The following is a 9,145-nucleotide window of genomic DNA, read 5'->3' on the forward strand; positions in this document are numbered from 1 at the left end:
CATTCTTCGGGTGTGGACTCAGGCTCAGGGCTGGGTGGGGAGGGAAGCGGGGAGTGGCGGTGGCCGCCCTCCGCGAGCTTTTCCGGATAGTGCTGCTCCTGGGGCCCCCAGCTGGGGCAGCCTTCCCTGCTTTGTTTGCAGATTCTCTGTTCCCCTCCGGAGCAGGAAGGCACAGGAAGGCTCACAGGAGACGGAAGCTGCCGGCCTGAGGACCTGTCCCTCCTCCAGCCCCGTGTGTGTGTGTGTGTGTGTGTGTGTGTGTGTGTGTGTGTGGTTTCAGTGTCAGAGGGCGGAAGGAAGGGAGTGAGGAGGAGGGTGACAGCATCCCCATGAAGCAGTACAGGGTCGTTAGCAAGGAGCAGGCACCTCCCTCCTGGCTGACGTCAGGCTAGGAAATGCACTGAGGAGGGGCTGGCGTTGGGTGTGGCAGGTAAGGCCACCACCGTGGTGCCAGCACCCCGCCTGGGAGCTGTTTTGTGTCTTGGCTGCTCCACTTCCCATCCAGCTCCCTGCTAATGGCCTCGGAAAAGCAGCCGGAGAGGGCTCGATCATGCACACGAGAGACCCAGATGAGCTCAAATGAAGCTCCTGGCTCCCGGCTTCAGCCTGCCCAGCCGGGGCCGTGGTGGCCGTCTGGGGAGTGAACCAGTGGACGCAAGATCTCCCCCCCCCCACCCACCGCTTTTGTAACTTTGTCTAATAAAGAAATAAATAGATCTTTAGAAAATACACTGGCATTTGGGGGACCTGAAGTCTCTTCTGAGCCACGTCTGTCTTCCCGGGGCCTCTGCAGATACAGAGCGAGTCAGTGAAGGGCACAGCGCTCGCCAGCCTGGTGGAAGCTCCGGCGTTCTGGGCGCCCTCTCGCAGCCTTTTCGTGGGCCGGGGGGCTGGAGTGGCCGGGAGCGTTGCTTCGTGCATCCTGTGTCCCCGTCAGCAGGTCCCCAAATTTGCCCAAACTTGGATTTCTCTGGGTCCACATGGCTTCCACCAGGCCCGTGTTTCTCCTGCTCTGGGTCGCCTTGCAGGGAAAACAGACGCTGGACTGTAGGCCCAGAGGAACCAGCACTGCCTTGATGCCAGCCTGGCCCAGGAGAGCACCCCTGGAAGAGACCCAGGGCCTGGTCCGCAGGGACCCAGCTTGGCCGCCCCGCTCAGGCCGCGATCGGCGGGTTCTGGCAGGGGAGGGGGTGGAGGGGGAAGGTTTGTTCTTGCCGTGGCTTTTGAGATGATCCTACAGCAAGGCACCAGCCTCTCTGGGTTGAGATCCACGTTCACTATGGTAAGACCCTTGGGGTTTGCGTCTGTGGCCAGCTTCCCTTCCTTTCTCTCCCTACCCTGGGGCAAGTGTGTGCTTTCCTCGCACGTCCATCGAGGCCTGGGCATTGCCATGGGAAGCTGGGGCTGCCTGGGGAGCGTTTGGCTGCGGTCAGGACTTGGCAGCCCGCTGCCTGCTGGGCACTTGGCACGCTGGCCGAGTGTCCTGGAGGCCCTCAGCTTGCAGAGGGGCGGGTCCCTCTCCTGGGTCTCCTGTTCCAAGGGTACCCGGATCAGCCTCAGGAACGCCAGGGAGAACAGAAGCTGTTTGTAGCACAAAACGGGGTGCCGAAGCCACCAGCTCCTCTGTACCTTGTGTTCCTGCCGGTGTCTGGAGCCCCGGGGCAGCTGTGCCTGCCTGGGCCGCTGGTCCTGGAGGGGGATGGGAGAGCAGAAGGCTCCTGCCAGGAGGGGCTTGGGATGGGGGTGGTCTGTGCTGTGGCTCCTCCCCCTTGCTGGGGGTGATGAGAGACTCTTCCGGGAAGGTTGGGGATGAATCCCTGCCCGCCAGTCCCCCTGCCCCCAGTCCCTGGAGGGCGGAGCCTCACCCAGGGAGGTTTCAGTGGGTTTGGAGCTGTGGCTGCAGCTGGGTGGTGGGCGGGAGACCAGGAAGAAGTCGGTCTCCTCCCTTCCCCCACTGGCCCTTCCCCGCCTCCCATGGCCTCTGCACTCCGCACACAGGGCTGGACAGCAGCCCAGGCCTGCACTGGAGAGGGATGGAGCCCCACCTGCGGCTGCCCATCTTGCTCTGCAGGGCCCAGCCGTGTGGGGTTCAAGGACCCCCGCCAAGGTGCAGGGCTGCCTTGGCCTTGGCGAGAGCTGCGAGAAATTCTGATTGACAGGAGGGCAAGTTCTGAGCAGGGATCCCGGGAGGGCACGGAGCATCGGAGCGCCGGGGGGCACACAGGACCCCTGCTCAGTGGTGAACGGGCTGCTGGGGACACACGGGGCCCCCGGAGCAGGGAGAGGCCTGTCGGCGTCAGCAGGGATCCGTTCCTGTGTGCAAAGCGCATCTTTAGCTTTCTAAGGCTCGGGGGGCGAGGGCTGCTGTGGGCCAGACAGCCCTGTGCTAACGGTGCTGACCGGAGTGGGTGGGCTAGGCGGTCCTCAGAGTGACTGGATCACCGGTGATCGCGTGGCCGCGTGTGCAGCTCTGGAGAGATGCTGGGGCGTGGGACATGCAGATGAGGCTGGGGTGACGCCCCCCGGGCAGGAGAGTGGCAGGGACCTCATCCATCACTTAATCAGCGGGCGGTTCCTCCACGGTTCTGGGAGGGAGCAGATTGGGCTCCACCGAGCTGTCACAGAGGCCTCCTGGGGCCTCGGGAGCTGGCTGTGCAGGACTGGGAAGGCGCCGCCCAGGGCCTCGTGTGCTCCCCGCAGCGCTGGGGTCGGGGACTACGTGGGATCAGTTTTATGAGATGCTTAAGCTGCTGTGTGTGCAAAAATACCCACTAATCCTCCCTGGCTGGATTTATTCATTTATTTTTTTAAACTTGCAAAAATTTTTTAAAGATTTATTTATATATTTGAAAGGCAGAGTTACAGACAGGCAGAGGCAGAGAGAGAGAGAGAGACAGAGAGAGAGGTCTTCCAACGGCTGGTTCACTCCCCAAATGGCTGCAGTGGCCTGAGCTGTGCCGATCCGAAGCCAGGAGCCAGGAGCTTCTTCTGGGTCTCCCATGTGGGTGCTGGGGCCCGAGGACTCTACTGCTTTCCCAGGCCATAACAGAGAGCTGGATCAGAAGTGGAGCACCCGGGACTAGAACTGGCGCCCATACGGGATGCCAGCACTGCAGGCGGTGGCTTTACCCACTATGCCACAGCGCCGGCTCTGAGGATTCATTTATTTTGAACAAACTGTGGTGGCAGAACACAGGTTAGGGCTGGGGGCTGCGGGCAGGGATGCTGACCTCACTGACCTCTAAGACCCTGCCTGGGACCAGTCACATCCTGGGGCTCATTCCACAGAAGAGTCCCGGGGTGGGGGGCACGGCTCCATCCTCAGCGGGGTACAGTTCAGTTTTCCTCCGTGGAGAACTTGAATGCAGGTTTCCAAGATCCAAAATCACGTGCTAATAATCAACACTTCCTGAAAGCAGCTGCGGATTTCACAGGACTTTAAACCTGCACCGTGAGCACTTTGGGGGAGTGGGCTTCAGGGCAGAGAAGCACGGGGCGGTCGGGGGAGGGAGCCGGACGGAGCCCTCTTTCTGCTCCGGAGGTGCAGCCCTTGGTGGGCGGCTTGCTGACGTCCAGGTCTTCTCCACGAAACTTAAAGGGGGTAGCAGCGGTGGCGGCCTGGCACGGTGGATGCCCCAGGTGCCACCAGATCGCCACTTCACAGTGGTTAATTTCACGTCACGTGAAGTTGGCCTCAACAGAAAGACACGAACCCCAACACCGGAAGGGGGTCCTTAAGAGGGGGTGAGAGGAAAGATACACAGCAGGGAAGCCCAGCGCAGGAAAGACCCACGATCTAAGCTCTGGCAGCGGCTTCCGAGCTGTGTCCAGCAGCCAGCCGAGTGCAAGAGGGAAGTTCTCGGGAAATGGGATTAGGAGAGCTCACTTGGGAGCAGCAGTTTTGAAATCCACGCATGCTGTCCTGCTATCATACTGTACGTGTCCCGTGGACATTCTGAAGATTCCCAGAATAAAATGCAGCAAGACTGCACAGAACAAACTGAGGCGGGACAGGAGAGGCAGATCAAAGGCAGCAGAGTGAGACGCATTCGCGGAGCAGGAACAAACCTCGCAGCACGTGCACCTGTCTGCTTGCTCCCGTGGGGGGCACGGCTCCTGGAGCGTGTCTTGTCAGTCCCTCGGCCCTGTTATTCTTGGTGCTATTGTTCTCCCATTTCACAGGAAGGGAGAGTGAGGCCGAGAGACCCTCACATCCAGAGAGCTCTCCAGGCAGGGGCAGGCGGCGGGGGGGGGGGGGTCAGTGCCCAGAGCTTCGTCTGCTTCCTGCACTCAGCTCTCAGCAGCCGCACCAGACACGCGTTCATCAGAAGCGGCTTTTGGGGTCCAGCGCTGTGGCACAGCAGGTTAAAGCCCTGGCCTGAAGCGCCAGCATCCCATACGGGCGCTGGTTTGAGACCTGGCTGCTTCACTTCTGATCCAGCTCTCTGCTGTGGACTGGGAAAGCAGGAGAAGATGGCCCAAGCGCCTGGGCCCTGCACCCGCGTGGGAGACCTGGAAGAAGCTCCTGGCTCCTGGCTGCGGATCAGCACAGCTCCGGCCATTGTGGCCATTTGGGGAGTGAACCAGCGGATGGAAGACCTCTCTCTCTCTCTCTACTCCCTCTCCTCTCTCTCTGTGTAACTCTGACTTTCAAATAAATAAATCTTTTAAAAAAAGTGGCTTTTGGTACGAGGAGAAGGGCCCAGCCCGAGGTGGTTTCCATAATCACCGGCAGCCGGCAGACGTCACCGTAAGGCGCGTTGCTGAGCCAGCAAGCCCCGGGCTGGTGGCAGCATCTGTCCAGGCGCCTGTTGGCCAGCTCCGGAGCTACGAGAACTTGAACCTAATTCTACCCAGTAAGCAAGACGCTGATCCCGTTACTTAGGCAATACATAGTAAGGTCATCACGCCCTCCCAACCACATCCACTTCCCTGATAGTTTAACTGGAAAGTAAGAACGAGAGAAAGCTTCCGACAAAACCGTTTGAAAGGTAGCTAACGTTCTACTTAGAGACAGAGCCGTAACAGAAAATGACTTAATGTTTTTTTCGTTTAAAAATAAACAAGTGAAGTCGTCATTTTAAGAAAATGGGCAGAAGGATAGCAAGAGTACAAGGCCAACCGTAGGGAGGGAATTGCAACCGGAGCATCGACTCTGATGTGGAAGACACAGAACCCCTCGCAGGGAGTGACAGGCGCAGGGGCTGCTTTTCTGGTTCAGTTTCTGGAAAATGAAACAACAACAAACCAGTGGGAGGAAACAGATATTTAGAAAAAGAAGCAGCTAAAATCACAGCTTTGGACTACATCTTAAAACCGTAACGGAATAAATACTATGCAAAAAATGGACAGTTCCAATACAATGGCTGCTTTTCTGGGAAAATTTAAATGCATCTAGGAGAGAGGTGAAAAATCTCTCAACATACTAATGTACATGGAGGAAATGTAAAAATAGTTAAGGAATTTATTCTAAAATTTATCCCAGGGCCAGACACATTTCTGGGGAGTTATTTTAAGCTTATAAGGAAGAGTTGATTTCTATGATTTAAAAAAATCACAGAAAAAAGTGCAGTTTTATACAGCTGGCTGAATCCTGATCGCAAGACTTTTCACCGTGGCGCAGACAGGAGAATTATAAATAAATATGCCACAGGAATATGAATGCAAAATTGAGAATCTGGGAGCTCAAGCTGACACGGAATTCTGTCAAGAGCTTTGTGGGAGGAGGTTTTTTGAGCCTCCTGAGCGGCTGAGTACAGGCTAAGGCTCACACACACACACCTGCGCCTTTGAAAGGCTGTGCCCATACGCAGTCTGAAGGTGGTAGCCTGGCCCGCACACAGAGATTCTGTTACGCCAGCAAGCAGAATCCAAGCATCTTGGGGTGATGCTGGCATGAACAGTGCGGGAACCCCGAGATGGAGACCTCTGCAGGAGCTTCCGGTGTCGGGGCACCGTGACGTGAAGGTGGCCGCTCACGGTCAGGCGAAAGTCCCCGCACGCTCTGTTTTGGTGAGAATCTGACAACTGGAGTCCACCGCACGTGGGCTGGGCGGGACGTGGGAGGAAGGGACCAGGAGCTGCCACGTGGCCTGTGCGGGTCTGTGGTCGACGAGTGACAGCCTGGTTCTGTCCTAAACCTGAGACTTTGCAGGACCTGCGTGGGGGAACGAGGTGCGTCGTCCACGTCAATCAACCATTGCTGCTGACTCCCGGTGGGGTTGCGGGGCTGGGGGGGGCACTCCCAGCGGGATGAGGGGGTGTCTTTACTTCAGACACCAAAATAAATCCCAGATGGAGCGAAGATTCAGAAGCAGAAATACTCTCTGCCTAGGAATCAAGCAAATGCCAATGCGAACGCAACCTCGCTTTCCTCTGTTCCGCGGGCACAGCTTTGGGGAGTGCGGAGAAGCCGCCCATCACAGGCTCCGCGAGGGTCGGACAAGCACTCGCCCTTCTGGGAAGTGGCGTCCCTTAGGACTCGCGAGGTCGTGACCTACAAATTCTGTGTCTTGGCTTGCATCCCAGAGACAGATAAATAGACAGACAGACAGACAGAGACAGATGGCAGGCACATATGGAGACAAAAATCTACGCATTTCTATTTCAGTCACAATATGATAACGTAGGCCCAGTACTCAGGAAGTTGTTAAATTTCATGTAGGGATGAAATATTATATAGTCGAATAAAAATCTTAGACTATTTACTGGTATAGTAAGACGCCTACAATGTCACAGTAGATAAGAGTAGCACACACAAAAGGGTAATACTCGTAATTTTATTAAGAATAGAGTTGGGGGCCAGCGCCGTGGCTCACTTGGTTAATCCTCCGCCTGTGGTGCCAGCACCCCATATGGGCACCGGATTCTGTCCCGGTTGCTCCTCTTCCAGGCCAGCTCTCTGCTGTGGCCAGGGAGTGCAGTGGAGGATGGCCCAAGTGCTTGGGCCCTGCACCCGCATGGGAGACCAGGAGGAAGCACCTGGCTCCTGGCTTCGGATCAGCGTGGTTCTGGCCGTGGCAGCCATTTGGGGAGTGAACCAATGGAGGCAAGACCTTTCTCTCTGTCTCTCTCTCTCACTATCTGTAACTACCTGTCCAAAAAAAAAAAAAAAAAGAATAGAGTTGGACGTTCAGCCTCGCGGTCAGGACACCGACATTCGCTCTCGGAGTTCCTGGGTTTGATGCCTGTTAATGCAGATGCTGGGCAGCGGCGGATGTTGGCTCAAGTGATTGGGCTCCCGCCGCCCACGTGGGACATCGAACTGGGTTGCCCGTTCCTGGCTTCCTCGTGGCCCCGCCCCAGTGGTTCAGGCCCTGGGAAGTGGTCCAGCAGAAGATGTTCTCTGTCGGTCTCTCTGTCTCTATTTCTCTGCCTCTCACATTAATAAATAAATACACACATACACACATTGTTTGAAAGTATCAAAAACTGTAAAGAGATGTAGGAAGATGAGGCAGTGTCTCCCCTATGTGTGGGATTATACAGATTCTGTGCTGTTCATATTTTTATTTAGTTTTCAAGTTTTATAAATTGAAAATGAAGTACTTTTGTGAATACAATGATGTTAAAAATAGCACCATGAAATGAAACAATGAAGAAAGTTGAAGGTAAGGAAAGAAGTTTAAAAACTGTGGAGTAAGGAGAAATAAGTGCCTAACTCTGGGGGAGTGGGGAAGGACTTTGACGACAGGAAAAAGTAGGAAAACAGAAAAGCAACTGTTCCCAGGTGTGAAGCTCTCAGCTGAAGGCTGATTGTCTGAAAATCAAAACCAAATGAGACAGCATTAACAAGCTGGAAAAAATACTTGCAATAAAATTTACAAGGCTACGGCAAATAAGAAAAATGACTCTTTACATAACAGAATGGGCTGACTCCATTAGCAGCTAATTTAATAGAGGGAAAGAATCAACATGTTTGGTGAACTTTAAGAGAAACAACGTCCTCCAGAAATCAGAGTTGTATACGGCAGCGACATGGAATCGTGCATCTTCACTGGGACAAACACTCGCCACGTGGAATCAGGTGTTGAGGAAAAGGAGAGCGAACCTGTGCTCAGTTTCAGGAAAATAAACCCAAGGCTGGCGCTGCGGCACAGCAGGTTAAGCTGCCGCCTGCGACACCGGCGTCCGAGTGCCAGTTTGAGTCCCGGCGGCTCCACTTCCCATCCAGCTCCCCATTAATGCTCCTGGGAAAGCAGCAGAAGATGGCCCGAGTCCTTGAACTCTGCCACCCATGTGGGAGACCTGGATGGAGTTCCTGGCGTCTGGCCTCGGTTTGGGCCGGCCCTGGTCATTACAGCCGTTTAAGGAAGGAACCAGCAGATGGAAGGTCTCTTCTCTCCTTCTCTTTGTAACTCTGCTTTTCAAATAAATAAGTAAATCTTAAAAAAAAAATAGACAAAGGCAAAATGGATGGAAGGAAATCCACGTGATGAACTACACAGGCCACCCCTGGGTAGGTAGACGGGCGGTTATCGGTTATTCCTTAAGGAAGCTGCTAGGAGCCAGGAGCCGGTGCAGCTGCAGCATAGCTCCTGTCCCTCAGGGAGCCTGGCGGGACCTCCCAGCTACAGAGAGAGGGGAGAGGGGAGAGGGGAGAGGGGAGAGGGCAGAGGGCAGAGGGCAGAGGGCAGAGGAGAGAGAGAATCTTCCATCTGTTGGTTCCCTCCCCAGGTGGCCACGACAGCCAGGTCTGGGCCATCATCCACTGCTTCCCCGGCTGTGTTAGCGGCAGGAGCTGGATCGGCAGTGGAGCAGCCGGGACCTGAACTGGTGCTCTGACACGGGATGCTGGCGTCGCAAGTGGCAGGTCAACCCGCTGCGCCACATTGCCGGTCCCTAATTCCAAGCTTTTATAAAGAGTGTCTGGACCTCAAAGCTGCACTGCGTTTCTTGGAGGCAGAAGGATCGCGCCTGCTCCGTGGACGTGGCCTCTGCCGGGCCTCTCCTCCTGGGCCCAGCTCTGCACGGGAACCCCCCCCTCCCCCCGCTGGGATGGGCTGCTCCCTGGCCTCACTGCCTGCCCCAGCTCGGGCCGGCAGACACCCCCAGAGCAAGTCTCATCCCCCCCTTTGCATATTATGACACTTTTGTTGCAAAAAAATCTATAAAAAGGAAGGAAATGAAAATCACCTGTAATGCA

Source organism: Oryctolagus cuniculus, chromosome 12 (genome assembly GCF_964237555.1).
Source record: "Oryctolagus cuniculus chromosome 12, mOryCun1.1, whole genome shotgun sequence".
Lineage (NCBI taxonomy): Eukaryota > Metazoa > Chordata > Mammalia > Lagomorpha > Leporidae > Oryctolagus > Oryctolagus cuniculus.